At 41.1% G+C, this 22,562-nt stretch overlaps 1 long non-coding RNA gene across 1 annotated transcript; it reads left to right on the top strand.

The window, feature by feature from the left end:
* Positions 1 to 414: 414 nt before the first annotated feature.
* On the top strand, positions 415 to 19,809 carry LOC128938076 (uncharacterized). Its single transcript, XR_008483122.1, has 6 exons — positions 415 to 504; positions 3,576 to 3,640; positions 6,609 to 6,732; positions 15,607 to 15,682; positions 17,347 to 17,439; positions 18,009 to 19,809. It is a non-coding gene; the product is annotated as an uncharacterized LOC128938076 (long non-coding RNA).
* Positions 19,810 to 22,562: the final 2,753 nt, after the last annotated feature.

The raw sequence follows: 22,562 nt of genomic DNA, 5'->3' as shown, positions 1-22,562 counted from the left end.
ATGAAAGTAAAACAACAACAGGTTTGTGTGGGCTGGGAAAGGGAAAACGAGCACGTGCATTGTCAGAATTTCTGCAGAAATTGCAGGGGGAAAGAAAACCTCATGTAAGTGGCGCTTCCCTCTCTCTTCCCCACGGGGAAAATTCCTCCTCTTGTTTTTAGTGTTCGCTACATTTCCTTCTTTTATTCCTGTTTCTGATCTCGTCCTTTTGTTCCCCTTGTCTCCTCGGATGCCCGTCCTTCGTGCCGCAGCGGGAGCTCCCGGAGCGGGGCCGGAGCGCGGCGGGCGCTGCAGGTGAGCGGGCGGCGGGGGCGGCGGGGAGCCCGGGCTGGGGCCGCGGCCGAGCGGGCCCGGAGCGCTCCTGCCTGCCTGCCCTGCCGGCCCTGCCTCCCTCCAGGGACAGCAGCGCGGCTGTGAAGCCCCCGCCGGTGGCGCTCGGAGCTTTCTGCCTTGCTCAGGGCTGCGGGGGAGGAGGAGGAGGTGAGATGGCAAACGTGCTCGCAGGTGAGGACGGGGGCTGTGACTCGCCCGTCTCCGCCGCGCTCGGCTTGCACGGGTTGGGAAGGAGCTTTTTGCTACCTGCTCCCATCACCATCTGACAAATGCCGGGTTCAGTGAGGAGCCCTCGGCCCCCCAGCCATGGCCACTGCCACAGGCAGAGAGATAATCAGCAAATGCCCCACAGATGTGGGAGAGGACTTTTCCGCCTCTCTCTCGCTGAAGTAGTTTGTCGCACCTGGACCATTGGTCATTATCGCCGCTCGGCCGCAGCAGCGCGGGCACGGCGCTACAAGAAATCTTTGCATTGCTACAGGATCAGAGGTCACCGCTGCAGGGGACCAGGGCTGGTTTATTAAACAGCCAAGTCTGTTTAAGGTGTAATTCCTCAGGAAGAGCAGTGTGCTTGTGGCCATTTTAAACGGGTTAACGGAGCGGGCCCGTTCAAGCCCGCGTGCGCTTTTCCCCGGGCACAAAGCCCAGCTCGGGCTGGCGCCCGGGGTTGATGTCGGCCGAGTCGCCTCAGCCCCGCAGGTCTGTGACCTCCGGCTCTGCCCCTGTCACATCCCTGCCCTCCGGCTGGAAACTGCAGAGGAAAGTGCAGGATGCAGCTGACACCGCTCCGGCCGCGCTGGTAATGACCGGGCTGACACAGGCGCCCGGACGGGAGGCTCCGGGTGGGGGGCGGGTTACACACGCTGCCCGCCAGTGCTGTTGGCAGCGGCTGCTGGGAGTGCGGCCCTGCGTGGCGAGTCCCGTATGGCCCCACTCCAGCGTCCCCACGAGCGTCTGCGAGAGGGAAAACTCCTCTGGAGGCGGGGCCGCCGTCCCAGCCCCGCAGCGCTGCCCGGGGTCAAAGGCGCTCCCCGCGGGACTCCCCCGGCGGGTCCGGGCCCGGCCGAGCCCGCCCGCGCTTCGGCCCGGCCCGCGGGCAGCCGCCGGCAGGGGGCGCTCTGGCTCCGGGAACGCGCCGCCGCTGCCCGGCCCAGGCCGCCACGGGCAGGGGGAGGGCGGGCCGGGGCACGGGCGCTGCCCCGGGCGCCAGGCAGGTACCGCGGGGCCGGGCTGCCGCAGGGCAGCGAGCCGCTGACGGGCTCCCGGCAGAGCCGCCGGCCCGGGAGGTGCGGCCCGGCCCGGCCCGGCACCCCGAGCGCAGCTGGGCGGGCGCGGGGAAGGCGGCGCCGCCGGGATGGAGGGGCCGGGGCCGCAGCGGGCCCGGCGCAGCCACGGCCCCGGCAGAAGTTGGTGCCGAACGGGCTGAGGCTGTGCCTGCAGCCACGGGTTTCTTTGTGCTTGTCTGTCAGCACTTTGGGGACATTCCCTTCGCCGCGCGGGTGGCTGGGGATTTTTCCCTTTTTTACTGCTGGAGGTGGTTATTCTATACAAGAGAAAAAGAAGAAAAGCCTTTGTAATTTTTACAGAGGTTTTATAGAATATAGTGCCGAAAAAGGAATTTGTTAGGGTTTTTGTTTGGTTTTTGTTTTGTAATTGCTGAGTTTTTTTAGCATTCGGGTGGATGCTGGATGCTCTCTCTTTAGTACAGATTTATGTCCTAAAGAGATACTCGATTTCTTTGACCATATCTCTGATCATAGCTTACAACTACTACCTATACACACCCGTGTTTGTAAGTATCTTTTAAGAGTCAGTAAGAAAAATTGTTTTCATTAAAAGCCTTCCAAAACAGAAAATGAAAAGGACAGAGGAAAATATGATAACCTAGCAGCCGAGCCATGCTTGCCTCTAATGTTTGATCCAAATGTGTTTGACCAAACACATAGGAATATAAATCGGTGTAGTGAATTTCACTGATTTACCTCAGTTGAAGACCTAATTCTAGTGCACTGCATGCTCAGAATATGTAAAAGATATTCCAGAGACACAAAACCACATGGTTGTGCATCTCAAGATAAACCAAACTAAGCTAAATTAAACCAAAATAAATTCTTGTTCTGTACTACAGTAATTACTTGTAGTGACTGCAAATTCTTCATTTCCCATGCAGACAGACAGGTACTTAGCTAGAAACTGTATGTGGTGCTTTAAAATTGAAAGAAGTAGTTTCTTGTTTGATTTTTTTTTTCTTTTTTGGTGATAGATGTGCAGTCACTCTATGATATGTGAACAAATCTTTAAGAAATTAAATTAATTCTGCTTTGCTATTGCATATCCTGTAAAGGCTTTTAGTGACTTCAAGTGGCTTTAAAATGAGAAGTTCAATACTCACATTTTTAAAGTTTTATTTCTGTGGTGGTTTGCTTGCCTGGTCAAATTTATCCAGTGCAGCACGGTGATCAGGCAGTGTTACAGGTAGTGGCTTATCAGTTATTTAATGGGAGATTTCCTGAATCCACTCTGGAATGAGATGTGCTGTAGGGAAAGGAGCAGGTTCCCCACACTCAAAACCAATCGCCCTGCTGACTTCCTTCCCTGGTTTTCTTCAGTAATTTCTCTAATGTGTCCAACCACTTTACTACAAAATAAATATTCAAAGATAAGGAGGGAGAGGGGGGAGAAGGAAGGAAAAAATAGGCCTCCCAGTGAGCTATTGATTTGAAATTTCAAACATTTTATTGATACAAGAAAAACCCAGACATAAGGAAGCAGTTTGATATTGCACAATATTTGAAAAAAAATGTGTGCATCTGTTTAGCACAATACACTGCATAATGACAGCAATCTTCCCTGTTTGTATCTATTCATCTGATTATACAGCATAACAATTCTTTTTGCTACACATTTATTTACTAAAGGATTTTTTTTAATGGATAATAAATTAGTAAATCAGATATCATGTGCTTGGGAAAATATGTGAGTTGACTCCCTACATGCAAGATAGTTGCAATTCATATTTTATGTGCTATTCAGTGATCTCACATACAGAGATGAAGTTGTGTGCTTCCCTTGTGGCAAAGACAAAGGAAGTTTTAAATCACTATTTAGTACTCTTTCATCTAGGCACATGTTATTTTGAAACGCTTCAGTTTTTAGCACCGCAGTGCAGCACTGATGTAATGAAGAGCTTTGACTTACTTGAAGTATAACCCAGTGGCCTTCTTTTGATGCCTTTTCCACAGCTATTTCTGCTGCAGCTTCCTGTCCTTGACCCAGCGATACATTGTGAAGTTCTCCTGAGTCAATGGTAAATTCAAACTTGTTCCCTAAACAGAACAATATACTGTACTACTTTGAGCCAAATAATGAAGTGTTCAAACAAGCATGTGTTCTACACATAGTGTTAACATGGCACCACCTCACATGAGTCACCAAAGGAAAAAAACAGCCCTCAAAAATACAATTTCAATCAATCAGCTGAGCTAGGATATTGTGCTGTTTTCTGGCTAGGTATTCTGTATTAGCAAAATGCTCCTGTGTCTGAAAAACATCCCAGAATGAAACAATTGATTCCTGCTGATGGCTTCCCTATATATTGCCTATATGAATATTTCAATGCACACTGAAGTGGATATGTTAGAAATTTAGCTAAAGAAAACAATAGAAATTAATGTCTCACTGAAGGTGACATTATACACAGGCAATGGAAGAGGTGTAACAGAAGTCTTTATGCTGGTATTAGGAAGTAGTTGCTCAGAGGAGGGTTAGCAAATTTTCAGTAGGGTCAAATCTGTTGCTCAAGTATACTTGTGCAGATACAGCAGAGCAAGCAGCTAGCTCTGATTTCAGAAAGCAGAGAGTGTTCCCCACTCAGGCAGCTGCCTGAGCCAAGCCCTGAAACTTTGCTCAGACACTGAGTGCTGGAGGTGTAATGCCATCGGTGTGTTAACGTGTGACAGCACTCAGCAGTCGTGGAAAGGCCTGGTTTATTTCTCTGGTTGTGGTAGAATTTCTAGGACCAGTGGTATTGCTCACTAACTTGCAGAAAGTTCTTTTATTTCATGGTAAGTGTTATGTTTTCTCATGGTTTTTAGTAATAGTATTTAGTCCAGACTGATCTAATAGTTCAGAATTGATAAGGGGAGCAGTCCAGGAGATAAACACTACTGGGGAACAGCGCTGCCTTCTTTGGAAGTTTTTGTGAACGCTGAGCACGTTTAGTTCCAAGTTACATTTGGGCTAAGTTCCCATAAATGAAGAATTACAGTTGACAGAACCTCATGAAAACAGCAAGGTGTAAGACCTGTCAGTGGGGCATAGTATTTTGTCATGACTTCTATTTGGTAGAGATCCAAATGCAAAACATGTTAGGGTCACTCACAGTACAAAATCAAAAGTCTGAGACTGGTGATGCAAACTGACAGCACAAGTCATCCTGGGCATTCTGCTGCCTCACATAAATAGTAGTAGGCTGAGAAGAGAACTTGTCACTTTTCATGCCTTTAGAAATTTCTCCTTTCTGGACATTTCAAATCCATTTCTTTTGCTTATTCTATCCAGGAACATTCAATATCTCTCTTCAAGTAACATAATTTATTTAACATTGTCCACAATTGAAAAAATAATATGTGGAGCCTGTACATTTGAGGACAAGCATGTGGATTTTAAAAATAAATGTAACTGAAGTTTTTTTTTTATTTTTAAAAATAAATATAATATAAATTTAAAAATATAAAAATGTAGGGTCATTATTGTAGACACTCTGTACCCTGATTTCTCTTCATGGAGAGTTAAAGTCAAGTAAACGTTGAAACAGTGGTCTAAGTTCAGAATGTTCACAAAGCATGAGTTTGTTTTTCGGTAACTAAAAGCTTTAGAACAGCTGTGAAATTAATAGAACTTATTTGTAATATTTATCAGTGTTTATTTTCTCAAAAGCTTTGGGGTTTATTTGTGGCCAGCTTCCTCTTCAAAAACATTTAAAAATCTTTTAAAACTATTCTGGATAGAGTAAGCTTAAATCATACGCATATAGAAACATTCCTTAGAGTATATGAATATGTTTACAGATGATGGTTAAGTGTGTCAATTTATAAGACCATCTAAGCCTTCACCAAAGTATGGACAAAATTCTAAACATAAAGAATTTTTTTTCTGAAATTTCTGCCTTAACAAATTAATGTGGATTTTTGTGTGTAAGGCTTTTAGTGTGTCAGCAAGGCTAGAGACACTGAATTGTGCTGAGAAAGAGTATTAATACAATGTTCCAAGGTCAGTTGAACTCAGATTTCTCTAGAAGAGGAACAGTTTTTATTAAGAAATTGCCAGATCAAAGTTATATGCTGAAATGCTTAAAATTTTAAAAGTCTGTACAAGACCTAAATTTTCCACCGTTGTAAAAAACAACAAGAGAGCTCCACGCCATTATTTATTGTGTTGTACAGGGATGTGCGGGGTTCTGTTGCTTGGTATTTAATCCAGAGGTGCATTCAGCTATCTATTAGTAGCGAGCTCTGAGCCATTAGAGCAGCAAAGGATAGGACAGAAATAAACTGTTGGCTGCAATTGCCCCTTTGAAAAAGAACAGGAATTTTGAGAGGGGAGAGAGGAAGATTCCTTGGCCTCGGTGGAGTTTATTATTCTCTGGAAACAGGTAAACCAACCCTGGCTCAGGAAGATACTTTAGAATAGGAAATGTTTTGCCTTTGAAATGTACCAGATTACATGTAATTTCAAATAGTGTTCATGGCAAAGATACCCCTGGGACCACCTTACAAGAGCTTTATTTCTTGCCTGCAAATTAGTCAATTCAAAACACTTCTCCTCTCATCTCTGCCTTCAGCTCTTAATACCACACACGCCATTCGTAAAATAGCGGAGAAGAATGAAAAGACCCTGGATACAATGGTACAATTAAAAAAATAAAACAAAAGACTGTAAAAGCAAGAACAAGATGGGTTTCAGCAGACAAGGGAAAAAATGAAATTTTGGTGCATTTTTGGAGGCATTTCAATAAACCCCTTTTCTTCTGTTTCAGCAGGGGCTCATTGAAACAGCTATGTTTTCCAAGTGCAGGCAGACAGCCAATAGCATCTAAATTATTTTTAAGAAAGCACTTATAGCACTAAGCACTCACTACTACTAAATCCATCTTAGAAGAGAAGGGTGGAGTAAGAAGAAAGGTCAACAAATGTATCAAGTTCTTTGTGTAATGCCTCACTGACATTTTCCAACTCCCTCAGCTGGCTTTTATTTTTTTATTTTTTATTTTTCAGAATCCTGGTAAAATGCAGTAAAGGATTTAAGGTTATCGTCTGTCTCTCTCTAACTTCTGACATCTCTTTATAACAAGAAAGAGTCACAGCCAACTGTAACAGGAGGGCAACACAATGAATCCTGGTAAGACAGGGAAGGGGGGAGGTTCAACTTTGCTGCCCCTTTGCCCCTATTTCTTCCTCACAGAACAGAAGTGCCATCTGTTACTGGTCCTAACATGCATACATTTGATTTCCATTCAGTAATAACTATCACAGGAAAAAGATTATCAAGTGATCTAAAGCACTATCAGCATTAGCACATCTTCCCATCCAGTGTTTTGTTTGTACCTCCAAGGATGTAGCAGATGAAATGGATATGGGCAAGTGTCTTAATTGCCTAGAATTATTTTGTTTTCTTGTAGAGGACCATATGGTCAAGGTGTGGATTATGACCAGACTGAGGATATGTGCTTAGGTCAGAAGAAGATTTAGGAAAATCAAACAAGAGGACTGATGTTTATATTCTCCAATGCGAACACACTACAGTATTTATTACTTGGTGTTGTAATACATCATCATAATAATGGAAAATAAAATCATAGCATGTTATGTGAGGGTAGACAGTAGTAAAGTATAAGACTGTTTTAAAGCAATCTGTAAAAATGTTTCTTAGGCTTCAGTCAAATTTATCACATTCACAAATAAAAATCCTGACACCACCAAACGTCTTACAGCCCAGCAAACTCAGTTTAAGGTTGTGCTAGTTTTGACTGGGGTAGATTTTCTGGGTTAATTTTCTTCATAGCAGCTGGTGTGGGGCTGTGCTGTGGATTTGTGCTGGAAACAGTGTTGATAATCTGGAGATGTTTTAATTATTGCTGAGCAGTGCTCACACTGAGTCAAGGCCTTTTCTGCTCCTCACACTGTTCCACCACCGATGGGGCTGAAGGTGCACAAAAAGTTGAGAAGACAACAGCTGGGGCAGTTGATCCCAAGTGACCAAAGGGATATTCCCTGCCATATGGCATCATGCTCTCTGTATAAAATAGAGATGGAAGTTGGCTGGGGGCTGCAGCTCCAGGACTGAGCATTGCTTTGGTGGTGATGAGCAATTGTTTTTCACTGGCATCACTTTTTCTTGGGTATCATTTCTCTCTTTTTTTGGTATTATTATGGATCCTTCAGCTATGCCCAGTTTTGCCTGACATCTTGTTGTTGAAAGAAATGGGGTGCAGCAGCAGATCTCTGCAAAGGAAGGGTGCCTACAGTGTGCTGTTTGCAAAGCAGGGTAACAAACAATTGGTGCAGTGGGATTTCTCTCTCAGAGCCCTTCAGGTATTTCACTGCTCTTTCCTCTTGCTGTCTATACCCTATTGTTTTAGCAGTCTCCCATTTCTTCAACTTCACATCTTTTCCCCCTTTGCTCTTGATGTCTGTACACCTTGTTATCTAAAACACTTCTATGACCAGAAATTGGCTGCCCTGTCAGATGCCAGCTTTCTTCCCAAAGGCTGGAGAATGACCTCAAACATGGGAGATGCATGGCCAATGCTGTTAAAATGTAAATAAACATGTAAAATGGTTCAAGAGGAAAAAGCCAAGAAAATTATTAGCAAGTAGCTTGTGCTTTAGACTAGCTTAATTCGCTCAAGTCAAATCTGAAGCTGATCTGTCTGGCAAACCTACTGATGCCTACATTGTCAAAATACATGAGACAACATTTCATTTCTCCAAATTTCCATTAATTTCATTGCCTTATTTTCTTTCTTTTCCTCCTACACGGGGATGACATTTTTGAAGTGTACTTTTAAGAGCATAATTTGATCAAATGATCCAAGGGAACTCCCTATAGATATCCATGATTTAATGCTGTATGTGCTCTAAAGGTTAGCATGCCTGACAACGGCAACTGGTTTAACCCCAGTTAATTTTTAAATAATTAATAGAGTGTGTTTTTTCTGAGCAGAACTGTATTTTGCTTACATAATTCAGTGAGAAAGGCGGGGCCCTGCCATGTGGTGTTGAGCATTCTGAGCATCCCAGCCTCAACCAGAGCATGTCTTTGTCACCTTGCTGAAGTCAGTCATTGCACATGTCCTCGTGCAAGATGCTTGTAGCTGACCTCAGATAACCTTGAGGATACTGGCCAACAATTCACTGGCTGGCTGATTTATGTTTCAGTATAGTAGATATTCTGGGCTCTGAAAATAAGTAGGGTCAGCATCTGAATATCTGAATCTGAATTTCTGTCTTCCCTTTTTCTTCTTCATTTGGAATTTTATTTTCCAGCTCAGATCACATGCACTAGAAGCCAAAGAAATCTCTTTTTTCAGGTTAATATTTTCATCCTAGTCCTGGTTCATATGCATGTAGGCTTTGGCTCCTCTGCTCTGTACCCATTTGTCACTCTTTTCAAAGGCAAGAAGGAAACTCTTGGTATGGGTGCAGAACTTGGAAGAGATCTGTGCCGAATAAGAGCGAGAACGCAGCTGCACAAGACTCAGCACACTTCTGACAGACAAAGTGCAGTGAAGGAAAAGATGACACTTTAAGCTAAATGAGAGATCGTTATACAACACTCTTTCCATTCAACTCGTTCTAGGGGAATATATACATGTGGCAGCAGCAGCACTCAGGACATGAAGAGCTACTTTGAAAGTTGATGCATTTCCCAGCGTTGGAGATGAAGATGGAAAGTAGAGAGTGAGAAAATTGGCTGTCCCAGCAGAGGTGCCCCCCAGCCACAATAATATTTGTGAAACTGTCACACTTCTCTATCCTTGACAAGAAAGCAGCCTGGACTGGTTCAGAGCAAATGCAGTTTGTAGAAAGCATTTCAGACTGATGTTCTTCCCTGGTGAGGGAGTGTTCCAGGGGCCTGGCAGAGCTAGCTGGCAGCATGAACAGCTCAAGCTACAGCAAGGGGACCCAATCAGAACTACACAAACTTGTCCATATTCCCTTGTGCCGTGCTGAATTGGGAAGGCAGGCAAGGGAGAGCTGAAAACCTTAAGGCAAAGGACTGCTCTGTGGGCTGCTTGGCCACACAAACAGGTGTACGCACACAGAGTGGTGAATGGGAGCTCATGCAGGGTTTGTGCTCCACTGGGAGAGCTAACTGGGCTGTGAAAGTGAGCTTTACCCTTTCAAACAGACCAAGGTAAATGACAGTTGAGAGTGTTACACAGGCATCTGGGTTCTTTACACTCAGCCTCATGTTCTCAGAGTGTTTTGCTCGCTGCACTGCCTTGTGAAATCAGCAGTAAAAGCCTGTGACCAGAGGGAAAGTGGTAAGCCAGTGGTAGCACTAGTGGCAGCACTGATTAAAACAGCAGCACGCAAACACACTGACCTCTTCCTGAGTGGTAATCTTCAGTGAGAGCTAATTCACTGGATTGATTTTATTCAGCTTGTCCATGAGAAAATAGAGCACAGCAGCATTGACTGCAACTGGCCAAAAGTGCTTGTGAGCTTCAGGGATCTTTATAGTGCTTGTTTCAGCTTCCAGGTTGGTGATGTTATGATGTGCTATTACACTCTAAGTCTTCTGTTTGGCAAAAATGTACTGGCAAAAGAATATAAATTAATCTAAAACATTTATTGTTAGTCCAGTTAATGTTTTTAACAATATAATAGTCAAAATTACTTAATATATAGGAGTATAGGAAGACTGCCTTAAAAATAGAGTTGTTACACTAAAAATTCCCTCTTGTCTGGTGTTGCACTTACTCCCCCAGTTCTCCTTTGGATTTTAATATTGGTATTCCTCAAAAGAAATGGGGGAATATTATGATGAATTATCACCAGGATTTGTGTGATACTCATGGGAGAAGGAGGTCTTTCTTCTGAGCCTGGTGTCTGCTCAGATTTAGTTTTATGTTTTCTTAACACTATAATCTAACTATGATTAAATGGTGATTTGTGTCAAATGTGTCTGCACTCTTCCCCACAGCTGACTCTAGAATTGTAGGCAGTTCAGTTCACAATGAATAACCATTTGTTATTATCCTAAACTAGAGTAAAACTGAAACAAATCTAGTCAAGAGTGCCTCACAGCTGGACAATTGCTATCACAGCTAAACCATGTTAAAATCTATCTAGGCCCAGAAAAAGCCAGAGCATTGCTGAGTCCCTACACTGTCACCTCAATATAAACCCTGTTGCTTTTTACCAATAATGGCAAAATCATATTTATTGGGCTATAAAGTCACTTTGAATAGTCTGTGAAATACAGAGCAAGCATTTGCAAACCCTGCTATGACTGCAGAGTCATGAATGAGCAGCAGATCTTGGAAACATTCACACTTTCCTAACTTCTCTTGAATTAGAGTAATTCAAAGTCTGATTGACTTGTAATTCTTCATTGCCATCAGGAGGCCAGCTAACACAAAGTATTTGATTTTCATTGCCAATATAATTTTCCCAATCAGCAGGAATACTGTGATTATTAAACTGAAAGCTATAGTTTGTAGTGCTAAGTAAAAAATTCCTGTAGCTGCAGGAGACCATAGTGTAACCTGATAAGGGTATAGGATAATTAAGAAACATGCATGAATCTAAGATACAGCAGACATACAGACACACAGACAGGCACTAGCAGGCAGGTTTTACTTGAGGTAGTTCACAACAATTTCTGAAGTTGGGTCTCTTTACACTCAGAGATACAAAAATACAAAACACTTTGTATTTTACCTGTATGCAGTTTTCACCACGTACAAAATTTAAGGTGCTTTAAGCCACCTCCCATAAAATTGTACATAAATGGTACATTTATTTTGAAAATGTGATTTTGCAATGGCAAAAAAACACCCTGTTGATCCATCTTTTCTTTTATGTTTTAAAAGCACTCAGAGTTTCAGCTGTACTTGTAAATATATATATATATTTATGTTACAAGAATAGATAATAAGATTTGGGTGATCTGTTAAATGTTATTACTCTCCAGAAGAGGACATACAGACCTCGTCATCTGGAGATGAGGGAGTCACAGCCTTCCAGGGATCTTCTGCCAATGTTTCACCACCCTCATGGTAAATGATTTTTCCTAATTCCTGGTCAGAATTTCTCTTGGTCTGACTTCTACAGGTTGCCTCTTTTCTGTCCATATCCACATCTAAGAAAAACCTGTCTCTGTCTTCTTTGTAGCCTCTTGTGAAGCATTTCCAGACAGCAGGAGATCCCCCTGCCCTCTTGGCCTTTTCAAGGCTGAAGAACCACAGTGCCCTCAGCCTCTCCTTCACAGGTTTCCTGCTATAGCCTCCACTGCAGTAGGTTAATGTCTTTCTTGTACTGTAGGAGATGCAGTAATTAAATTTGAATTTTTCATTTATAACATCTATTTTTTGTTCATACATTTACTGGTAGTGTAACACTCTTAACACCTTCTGTAGCTTTTGAGAAGCAACAGAACTCTTTTTGAGTTTTGTCCTCTTTGGTGTAGTTGGATGTGCTTCTACTTCAGCTGTCAGTTTTGTACTCTGAAGTCCAAATTTCTCCTTGCACTGCCAGTTCTTCAGTTACATCTTTTGCCACTAACTAGACAACCCATGTTTCAGCATCTTACAGGCTTTCCAAGTGAAAGCACTCTCCCATCCATCCCCCCCACCCCTTTATTTCTTTTTTTCTTCCCTTTTCTACTTGAAAAATCTTGTTCTACTTCCTGCAAGAAGCTGGAACCCAAGGGTGTGGTTCCCTCAACACACTGCCCATGGACCAACAAAGTTCAGGACAGAGAATACCTAGAGGAGGGGATCCAGGATTTTAAAATGATAAGAGTATGAAAGCTCCTCTGAGTTTGACTCTGTAAAATTACTGACAGCACTTGGCTCTGCTGTGCTGCTGTATGGAGTGCTTCTGAGTTTCACCTGCAAGTCACTCAGAACAGAGCATACTCAGGACTTAGCAGAAATTATTCCCCCTTTTGAAGGATCAAGCTCTTGAAGAACCCCCACTGTTAGAAATATGACCTCTTCAGGTACTTAAAATTACTTAATTAGCATTATAAACATTAGAAAGAACAAGATCATTCTAGCAAAGGGAATAGAGTTGTAATTGCAGGTGTTACAGAATTTAGTACAAAAGATGGGTGTTCCCAATATTTATTTTAAAGTATTTTACAAGGCTATATAAAGAAGGAAGAAAGCAAGCTATCAGGTAGTGAGGGTTTTCCCCTGCATGTTTTTGTGAACTAAAATTCGAGGGAACACATAACAAGCATCTTGCTATTAAATTTGCCCATGACAAATAGTGCAGCTGCATGTAGTGTGCAGGAACATCTGTAGAATCATGACACATGCAGAATTCCCCCACACTGAGAGCGTGACACTATACTGAAAACAATTCAGTTGTAGAAGCAATATAAATATATTTTATATAATCTTTCTCCACCTTCTCCTCCCCCTTGTCTTTTGAATCATGTTAACTACAGGATTCTGTCACTTCTTCCCAGCATCAGTAAAAAGTATAAAGGTGACTAAGCATTTCAGAATTATGCTCTTCTTTCATTAGCAGCTGGGCTACAGACATTTCTTATCTGAAGAAACAAAAAAGAAAGAATAACCAGTGGCAGAAATGCACTAGAAAGACACCATAGCTTACTCCAAATGGAACTTGACATGGTTTGAAGATGCAATTTAACTCTTGAGAAATCAAAGTGTGATTTTCTGTGTCAGCATCTCGCGTGGTTGTTCAGTTCAAAGTGAGCTGTCGGATTGCTGCCAGTCTTTACTTCACCCATGTAAGTGATGGCACAAAGTACTGTGATACATGATATCACAAAGTGCTATGAAAAAATATGTCTAAAATCTACAGATTTCCAAAGTAAGGGGAATCTCCTTGCCTGGGATTTTGTGAGTTCCCACAGTTTATTGTCTGTATGTAGTGATGGTAGAACTTGACCCTTTAAGCTCCACATGGTCATAAAGAAGGACTGTGCCTTTTTCAAAAGCCCTGAAAGCTTTTCCCAAAAATTATTTTAACAAAATATTTGCTTCCTTCTTCTAAATATTCTATTGTTTGCTCTCTGAAATAGTTGTTCTGCAATCTTTAGATTTTAGAAGTAAGAAATTTTATAATTGCAATACAAACACTGATTTTTGTAATGGCTGAGGTTGTCTAAATTTAGACTATGTGATGATAATACCATGAGAAGGCAAACACATGCATGTTATGAAGGCTTGGATCATCATCAGCTTGTTTCTTTGAAACATCTTACTTTCAGTCATTAGGACACGTCAGAACTGATAACTGTGTGAAGCTCCAAGATAATTTCCAAATTTTTTATGCAGACTGCAAAGCAGGCATGAAGCCAAGACCCAGCTGTCTTCGTCATAATTTTCAACTCCTTGCCTATTAAATTCATGCAACCCAACTGCAAAAACACTACCCTTTATGACATATTCCCATTAGGATTTTATTGATAGGATACATTTTTAGTTTACTTGCTGATACTCTTTGGTCAAGTTGTTTGAACTCTTGCTTTATGCATCACCTGAAAAAACCTTGTTTACCTCTTTCAGAGAAACATACTGTCCATAAATGAGAAGGTTTTTAAAGCACTCTGATGACTGGAAAGATATGCATGTATAACTGATATTGCCTGATGACATTTGCTTACTTGTAAGGGTATATTTATCCCTTAATTAAATTAGATATGATTCCTCATTTAATAATACAATGACATTCAACATTCACGTCCTGGTTTGTGTGTCCAGTGACTGCTTGCACAAGATACACAGTCATGTGCATCAGCATAGCAGAAAGGAACAGCAAACATCCTTCAGAGCTGGAAAATGCCTTCATTAACTTTTCAGTATCCACAGCTTTCTCATGGAGAGGTGCACATCCCAGGTGTAACTGCAGTCAGCTGTGGCCACCCCAAGCTGGAAATGAGTGTCTGAGCATCCTGCTCACTAACCCTTCCACTGCAGTGCTTGTGTTCTGCCTGGTCTCTTGGGTGAGTGCTTCAACAGCTCCTTGTAGTCCTGGCCTCCAGTTAATAATATAAACAGAGGCACAATTTCAACAAGTTAGCAGCATGAGGAGTTGTGGAAAAATGTACCAGGGAAAGCTTTGTTTATATCATATGTAAAATGGAGCTCTAGAATACCCCTCTTGCAGATTTTACTTGAAATAAATTAAAGAGTTTTGTAGTAATTTAAAAAGTTTTATTTTGTTTTCCTCATGATGGAAATGCAGTGATTCTTGGAGGAAGAACACATACACATGGATATATTTACCATGGATAAATGAATTGAAAAATAAAGACTATTAGATAAATACAGTTAGTTTGGTTTAGACCCAAAGAAGCCAAATTCAGCATCAAAATGATTAATACTATAGCTGATCTAATTCTTTTACTTGTTTTTTCTTTGCTTGTATTTTTGCTGCTGTGTCTTGTTTACAGCTTCTCAGCCAGAAGAATATCTTGCAGCAAATTACTGTCAGAAGCCAAAAAAAGTATCCATAATTCATCCTAACGCACTGTCAACTTAATTTTAAAATAATTTTTCTGCTTTATGAGTTCTGGCTGAAGTGGTAAGTTTGCAAATCCATAAATCAAACCATAGGAAATAAAGGAAATACATATCTCTGTTTAAAAGATTCTGTTTTCCTACTTCATTGTAAGCATAGTTTTTATTAATTAAAACTTCAGTCACTAGGAGGAGAAGAAAGAAACAAAATTGTGGACTATATTCTTTACAACTGTACACATCTGTGTTGTGACTCCAGAGCCATCTCCCTGGACTATAGAGAAGCTTTTCAAGATTTATAAAGCATAAATTAATTTAGATTGTGTATTCCAGTGAGCACTCTGAGGAGCACATGTGTGTGTGTGTGAATTAGGCTGAGCCTGTTGAGGCCTGTGAAAGGCACAGTGTGCTGTGAGGTGTCCTGCGTTTGCAAGTGCTGCTCTGGGGCCCTGTGCAGACACTCACAAAATGTCCTCAGTTTCCAAATGTTTCCAAACTGACCTCACACATCTCCAATAACAGTGAAGCTAAATTCTTTCTTGCAGTCTAAATAAGCTGCAGATCTCGGAGCTGGAAGAATTCAGTGCCTTTGTAGCACTTTCTCTCCAGCTTGCACTGTAGGTAAGTGCTGTCCTGTGGCAACCTTTTAGGGTCAAGTGATTTAGAGAGCTTAGACAAGGCTGGAGTTCAGGATCCCTATATTCAGACATGATCCTGAGTAGCAGAGGCTGTGAGGAAATATTTTCTGACATTTACTAGAGGGGCAGGGGAGGGAAGGGGGGACTCAGCTCTAGGAAAGGGAGTAGGTACAGCTAAACTAGAAGGAGGGGAAGGACTCGAGAATATAATGAGGAGGTGGGGGAAATGACAGTGGAATAAAAGGGTGAGTATGTGAGATACACACTCATCCTGGCCTTCCTCTTTTCAAAGCACTCCCTCCAAGGGTGGGTATAAGACTTGAATAGAGGGGATGGATGTCAAAATATTTCCATAAGGAATATAGTGCAATAAATCAGAGAAAAAAGGGCAGAATGGAGGCAAGGAGCAAACGGTAGGAGAATTATTTTAGTTCTAAGTGAATGATTATGTCTCCTGAGTGATTACACATCAGGATGGTGGTGTGTTGGAGAAGATTGTTCAGCTAGATACGAAGGAGTGCTCAAATTGCAGTCATTGAACTATAATTCATGCAAGGGTGCAAATAAGATAAGAAAAATAGACAAGTAAAAATCCAGCTGGAGTGAACGTGTTTTGGGCACTGCAATCCTTGTGAGTTAATGTAACTATCATACAGGTGCAGGAAGAGTTTTCAGAGGAAGCTATTTGGAATACTTGTAGAACATAATCAGAGAGAGACCTGATGAAGAAAATAACAGACTATTAAAAATAATCTGAACATAACTTGCAAGTAGTGGGTTAAGTACAAGATGAATAATTTCTTCCAAGTTTCTGCTAGAACAGGATCACCAGGAAGAAATATCTGCAGTATGACATAGCTATGGAGTCACCGCGGTACAGGGCTGGTGAAAAACAAGAGATACAATATCCCCCATTCATTATACTGCCATGAGTGGAAAGTAGGAAAGGGCTCGAGCAGAGTTGTTATGGGCATTAACACCTTGGGCAATATCAGGCATTCAGAAGAAAGAGAGCTGTCACATTTCCTTCATAGCTCTGCATCAGTTTTACTCTCACTAGCACTGGTCACTTTTTGATTAAAATAAATAATTTATAAATTGAAACAGATGTGACTCTTATCCAGTTTTTCCCCAGTGCTGAGGTTTGATCTTATGCCAGTGATGACTGTAAACGTAAGACCAAGGACTTCTCATGTGGCCATATTTTTGCCAGGCACTGCTGTCACTTTTCTATTTAGCAATTGTTGTAGCATCTCCCCACTCAGTGGCTGGATCGAGACCTTTTGTTCCTGTAATAGGGACCTGGAATAATAAAGATTAAGTTTTAAATTTCTACTTACAGAAGCTAGTATGTCTCAGAATTCACTCGCTTGTGTTTTTGTAAAAAAAGCAGCAGCACTGGGAAAAATTTATTTATCCTTATTTCATCCAAAATTCAAGAGATAAAAAAATATGAAGATTCCTGCACTGAATCCAACAGTCCTTCTTTGGTCTCCAGTAGGTTACTGGGAACTTACTAATGGGGAAGTTCTGAACTCATCTTTGCTCCATGTGGAGCAAAGTCAGCCATTACTATTGCCAGTTATTCTTTCAGATGTTTTCAATTACAGTTATATTGCTTTATTTATGCATGTATTTTATCTCCAGGTGTTTCATGAGAATGTGGAGCTGCATGTCACAGTACCTTTTTTCCATGGCTTAAAGGAAACTGTTCTAACACTCCCAGCTTGTGCTGGCCAGGTACCTTCTGCTGAAGCAATCCTTTGTTACCATGGAGGATCAGTCACACAGTGCTGGTCAGATTATGTGCTGCCTGTTATGTCCACAAGTATATGGAATATAGCAAGGAAAAGAGGATAACAAAGCTTTAATGGTTTGCTGTCCCTGATGCGTATTAAGTTGGAAGAAACTGCAAAACCCCTGAGTTATTTTCCTCAGCAGTCCAGAGTTCGGGGAGACCCAGAGCACAGGAACAGTTGCTGCCACTGCACACCATTCCCCCCTTCCCCAGTATGGCTTTCTGGCCAAAGTTAATGATTCATAAGATTCTGCACTGATTTCACTGTGAGCTTCCACATTTGCATAAGTAAAAGCTTCTGCAGCTTCTGTAAGGAGATTCTTAGTGAAATTGCAGTACAAAACATTGATATTATGTAATTATGGTAGTTCATCTTAACTTAAATGAAATTGTTACTTTAAACTTGCTCTAAGTGGCTCACAATGTAATTTTTGTATGACACACCTACAAAACAAATGAGTTAATCACAATATGTGTCATTTTTAATTTTTCTCTTTCATTTTTCTTTCAGTCATTCTCTCTTTGTAATTAGCATGAAGACTACCCTTCAGTCAAAACTAGCCACCTGGAAAGTTTCAGCTTGTAATATGCAGCTTTTTTTGTGAATTATGAATGTGCAAAAAAGAGACCTTTCTCCTTACACCCACTTCCTTGCATAATTCAAAATATGAATGAATGAATTTTATTCAGGCTTGCCAAAAAAATTATATTTCAGCTGATAACAAGCATGAAAAATTTTAGATGAAAGGGATTAAAAAAAAAAAAAAGAATATTCTGAGCATGGGAGAACAGCAAGTTAAGACAGAAGTCTATAACTATAACAATTGCTATCAAGCAAATACCATATCCAAGCACTAAATCTTGCTTTGTGCTGCCCTAGTGCACAGTAGCAGGGACAGAGTAGAATAATAAAAGCTGATCCCCTTATGCAAACAGCAGGGCATAGCACTTGAGAGAATACAAGGAGAAGGTGAGCCTGCCTACTGTTCTGGCTTGCTAACCATATTCCCAAGGTCTGTGGGTTAGTTGTCTAGCTCCAGTCAGACAGCAAAAGGTACTTCAAACACTAGCAAAGGGAATGTTTTGGTCCTTTCCAGAAGAACATTTTACTAATTCCTTGCCTCCAAATGTACTCTTCTATTAAATAAAATATTTGAAGGAATTCATATAAGCAACATCATGGTTTAATGAGTCAAAAAGGGAACAGAATCAATGCCAGGCAATTTTGTGATTGTGTATTTTAAGAATATATATCTGTGAAGAAGGTATTATCTGTGCAAAGCAGAATGAGATTTGGGCTCATGCCAGTACCACTTTGAAAATAAACTATCACAGTGAAGAAATGTTACCATCTGGAACATTTCTGCATCATATTTCCTCTTGTTCCCAATAATGCCTTGGTGATAAGTCCAGCTCTCCTTTTCTACTCAGAAAACAGGATGAAAACTCCCATTCATTTACTATGTGTTTGTTAGAAAAAATGCCCATTACAGTGGCTAAACAGCAGTGAATACTAAAGTGTTACCTTGCAGATTCACAGATCCACATTGATTAGAGGATCAACAGACAGGATTTGCAAATAGCAAGCCTGGGCATAGAAATCCCCTTCCAGTCTGATGTGAGTTGACTGTTGCAAGTTGAACTTGGCAGAAAGTGACCAAAATTGAGTTGTCAGCCTCCTCCTGCATAGTGGAAGAAGTTGTTGCTTTCTTGTGCAGATGCAAGAGTTTCTGTGGGAAAACAGAACATAATCATGGTTCTGAATGTCTCTGTGGATTGGTAATGTCTCTAATACATAGATCACTTGTGCAAATTCAGTCCCAGCTGGATGGGAAATTATTGAAAATGGTTGTTGTTTGATTGATATCAAATGAGTTGTCAGCTTGATTCAATGCCTTCAGGGCAGATGTCCACAGCATAATTGGCACCTGTCAGAAGCAAAGAATTCCTTGGTACAGAGTAACAGCTACTCATGCAACCACCCAGAACAGTCCTTGCATGCCAGGGCTCAGAGAAGAAGGCAGAAAAAAAAATACTTCTGGGCAGGATCTTTTATGCCATAAAGTCAATAAGAGATTTGATGTGACACTTGGTGTAAGTTTTTCCCTGGGATACTGGCTACACACGATCAGCTTTTCTGCTGTTTGGTCAACACTTTCCCTAAGAATTAGAAGAAAACTCACATATTTGGTTACTTGTTATTATTGTCATGGTGAAGGTGGGTTTATAAAGACCCCTTAATAAAGAAATGTTTACATGTTTGCTTATTATAAAAAAATGCTGTGAATAATTTTATTTTTCTATTTCTTGAGAAATTCTCCTCACAACAATACAACTAAAGAAATAAGAGAGTGTCCTCTCAGCAAAAAATAAGGCAAAGAAACAGCCAGGAGTGACAGTACAGCAGTGTCAGTATTACACTGCTACTAGTAAACAGTGACCTATTGTTTACCACAGAGTAGATTAAAACGGATTTTTTTTCCTATAAGTCACTAAGTAGCTGTCATATGGTTATTACTGCCTTTGACCAAGTGTGGTACAGCTAACAACAGGAATGAATTCTATTTCCCATCACCAATATGTCGAGCTGGCCACCTTCTTCCTGGGGCTGGTGCTTGGGAGGTACTAGCTGAAGGACTTTCCATTAAAACTCATTTTACTGTCTTCATCTAGCGCATGGCTCAACTTTCCTTCTCTCCTTTCATCTCTGTTTCCTCCTTTAGATTATTTTTCATTATGCCTCCCCCCCCAGCATACCCACACTTTGCCTTTCATCTCTCTATGTATGCTATTCCAGCACTTGTCAGGCCCAGCAGGAGGCACATGGGAGAACCAAACAATATGATATGTTAGGTGGAAGAAAATATTAGAACAATCATTTATTGTCACACTTTAAAGAGTTCTGCTATGTTATTTATTTTATTATTCTGTATTAGGTACATGGTTTAGTTTTACAGGCATTATTAATCACTAAAATACATTGCACTTTCAGCCAGGACGTTAACATTTTAAATACATTCATCTTGCTTCTTTAAACAGAAACAATGGGTCTTCTTCACTGCCCTCCCTCCCCTTTAGTCAATAAATCCTTTCTATTGATTCAGGAAATAACTCTTAAACCCTGTTTTATATTTTAAGTTCCACTAGCTACACTCAGCCATATAATTTTGCTCAATAACAAATGGATCTTCTATTTTTGCTGTTTACTATGTGTTTGGTTATCAAACTCAGCTTGAAAATATTGGGTAGAAGAGGACAAAAACTGTAATGGCAGTGAGCCACCATGAGAGATTTCCTAAATAAATGTTGCAATAAAATAAAGTATCTGCAAAAAGTGTATGTGTGTGTGTATAAAAAACAGTCTCATCAGTAAATGAATGATAAATGAAAAAATCCATCAGTGCGTATGGATTCCCTTGAGCCAGCCTAGATCAACAGACAATATGGATTTTTGATAATTCATGGCTTTGCTGTTATTTATTCTCTCCTGAAATACCCATTGCAAATCTCAGAAACATAATTAGACAATTATCATATTGCTTAACTAAGTAGTGCAAATTGTGTTAGATTCTATGTATCCCAATCCTGGGAAGAATCATTAGTGTTGTTTAATTGTTACAAATATAGTCATGGCATTTTAATAAATTGCCTTCATTGTCAATATCCACAATTGACTACTTCCCTTAATGTTGGTAGATAGGTTAGTTACCAGGTAATCTTACAGTTAAGATACACCACAATGAAGCAAAAATGTAAGAAAATGCAAAGGTCAAAACCATGTTTCTATTATAAAAAAAATGAATGATAATGACATAATTTTTTCAGCTCATCAGGTTCTTTGCTAAGTGCCTCTGTTATTGCCAGATCAGTAGTGTATAACAAAGAAGTGCTTTCTGTAGGCTGCTTCATTAGCCTGCCCTGTAGGACCTCACCTCAGACCTTTCACTAATCTGTTGGCCAGCTCAATAGCCTTGTTAGTTCTATTCACTTCTTCCTGGCAGCGGATTTTCTCAGCTGTAGCTCTCTCAAAGGCAGTGGTTAAGGCAGCCAGGATTGTGTCTAGTTCCTTCAAATAAAAACAGTAACAAACAACTTCGGAGGACATTGTAAGAACACATAAAAATATTTCTGCTATCCCATTTTATATTGCTGAAAGTTAAGTTACACAGTGCAAGAAAGGTGTAAACATTTAACTGCGCTCAGAATTTTGTTTAGGTTGCGGTCCAAAGGTAGATTCAGGAAAACCTGGGGAAATGTGGGGCTGGTCTTCTGGTTTCCCCTAGTTGTTCAAGATCTTACACCACTAAAAAAGGAATATCCCCTTCTCCCCAAGGATTCTGAAATGAATCCTAATATATTTCTTATTACAGCTGTATAACTTCTATAGCAGATCCCAAACTTGAAAGGACAGCTGTTTGGAAACTAAAGAAAACAGAAGGGTTTAAAGATGATAGAAAAAATACTTGAAAATGCACAAGTAGTGCCCTTTGCTGACTTTTTCAGTTCAATTATGCTTCCCAGTGCACACAGTTTCTGAAACAGCCTGAAATTCCCAGCCACCTTAGATTTGGGAGCAAGCAGCTCAGTGCCTGGTACATCAAAACATTTGAGCACACAAACAGTCCCACTAGGTCAAAGCCTTGGTTATTCCCAGAGGGAGGAGTGGAAGATAATTCAGCATGGATGGCTGAACATGGAGACAAGGCAAGAACGACGTGCAACTCCAGAGAGCCAGGGCAGAGCACCCGAATGACTCTGAGTGCAGAGGATGAACTGCCTGGGGAGCTGATAAAGGAGAGGTCAGAAGGGTGCTGCAAGGCCCCAGCAGAGCAAGGCACTCCAGAACTGCTGTCACTGGGTGCCCATGAACAGAGCCAGGGACTGGGGCTGGGGCAGCCGGAGAAATTATTCTCTCCACCAGCAAATATGTATTCCCTTCAGCCTGGCAAAGGTGTCCATGCAGCTCTACTGAATTCCATAATATTCTCCAGGGAAAGTCTGAGCTGAGCACAGCTTCTGGCAGAGGGCTGTACTTTATCCCAGCTGTGCTGCTGACAAGCTCTGT

The sequence above is a fragment of the Melozone crissalis genome, unplaced genomic scaffold (genome assembly GCF_028551555.1).
Source record: "Melozone crissalis strain CALT ecotype California unplaced genomic scaffold, PUWL_Pcris_2 ptg000023l_1, whole genome shotgun sequence".
Lineage (NCBI taxonomy): Eukaryota > Metazoa > Chordata > Aves > Passeriformes > Passerellidae > Melozone > Melozone crissalis.
This window is presented reverse-complemented; position numbering and strand designations above follow the sequence as displayed.